Source organism: Tamandua tetradactyla, chromosome X, assembly GCF_023851605.1.
Source record: "Tamandua tetradactyla isolate mTamTet1 chromosome X, mTamTet1.pri, whole genome shotgun sequence".
NCBI classification, from domain to species: Eukaryota; Metazoa; Chordata; class Mammalia; order Pilosa; family Myrmecophagidae; genus Tamandua; species Tamandua tetradactyla.
In genome coordinates this window covers 129,391,743-129,393,406 of record NC_135353.1, presented here as the reverse complement: position 1 = coordinate 129,393,406, position 1,664 = coordinate 129,391,743, and positions in this window count along the sequence as shown.

Below are 1,664 nucleotides of genomic sequence, written 5' to 3'. Positions count from 1 at the left end.
ACAGTAGAGAGTTCTTTCCATGGATTCCTTCACCTTTTCCCTGACCACATGTTAACATTCCTAGGAATTGCTAAGCTAAATGTGTACATCACATATGGCACTTGGACAACCCCACTGCTTTATCTGTTCTCCACAGGGAGGGAATGAGGTCCTTCACCACAGCATAAAAGAGGTATACATAGATGATCCCCTTGGATTGACCACAGATCAAAACCCACTGCCCATGGGGATCCTATGCCCACCAGTGAATCTACTTTGCTTTGTCTATTCTCTATATAAGCACACATTGTTCTATCTAATGCTTGTGTAGGACATGCTGTTTTTGATGATCCTGATATCTGCCAACCATGGGTAGGGTAGATACCCTAGGACTGCTGTTCCTGTTTGCAGTTATTGTTGTGATCTTTGCTACTATCCATGTGGTGGGACTCCTCCCCTGGAGGTGGTATCAGGTATTTCCTTCTGCAGACACTCATCTCTATTTTTGACTTCTGCTCAGATGGCTGAGGGCATCTATGAGCCACATGCTTCATCTCTTCAAAGGGCCTTTTGTGTGGCTGAATACCTTGACCTTTTGATCTTTCTGAGGTATTAGTAAAAGGTTGCACAGCCACACTGTGATGGTTCATATCATGGCAAACTTGGCTAGGTTATGGTCTTCAGTTGCTTGGTCAATCACTGGCCTGATTGTTACTATGAAGGTATTTTGTTGATGGACTTACATCATTAGTCAGCTGATTGCATCTACAGGTTTATTGTATCTATAATATGAAAGGAGATTGCCCTCAGCAATGAGGAGAGTCTCTTCATCGAATCACTTGGGAGTCTTAAAGTGAGAACTAAGGATTTCAGAAGCATTCCATTCCCTCCCTGTTGAGAATTTCTGCCTCTTCTTCATCCAGCCAGCTTCTCCTGGGAAATACAGCTTCATCTTCATTGGAATTTCCAGCTTGCAACCTGCCCTTCAGAGTTTGGATGTGCCAGATTTCAGAATCACCTTTCCTGAAATTTCCAGTTTGCAGCCTTCCTTATGAAACTTGGACTTGCCAATATCAATGGTCATGTGAGACATTTCCTATAATATATATTTTAATTATCTATGTATCTATGTTATCGATAGATAGACAAATAGATAGACAGACAGACACAGACAAATAACTCTTATCTCTGAAGAATGCTGACTAATGCACATACCCTTGGCTTCTCTAGAACATGCTTTCCTGACAACAAATCTTTTAATTTTGGCATCCTTTGCCATTTGGGTAGGCTGGGAATTTCCAAAATTGTCAAGTCCTGGTTCCTTTTCATCGTAACAGTTCTTCCCTCAGTTTATCCCTCTTCTCCTGCATTTCATTATAAGCAATGAAAAGAAACCAGCCTGCACCTTCAACACTTTACTTGAAAATCTTTTAGCTAAATATCTAAGTTCATCCCTTACAAATTCTGTTTTTCACTAATGCAGGTCGCAATTCCCTAAGCTTTCTGCTAATATATTAAAAGGGTCCTCTCTTTTCCAGTTTACATGACATGTTCCTCATTTCCTTCTGAACACTCACTGGCAGCACTTTTAGTATCTATTTTTCTAGTAACAGTTCATTCACAATGATTTAGGTATTCTCTAAGGTGGTTTACCTTTTCTTTAATATGTTCCTTACTTCCTTCCA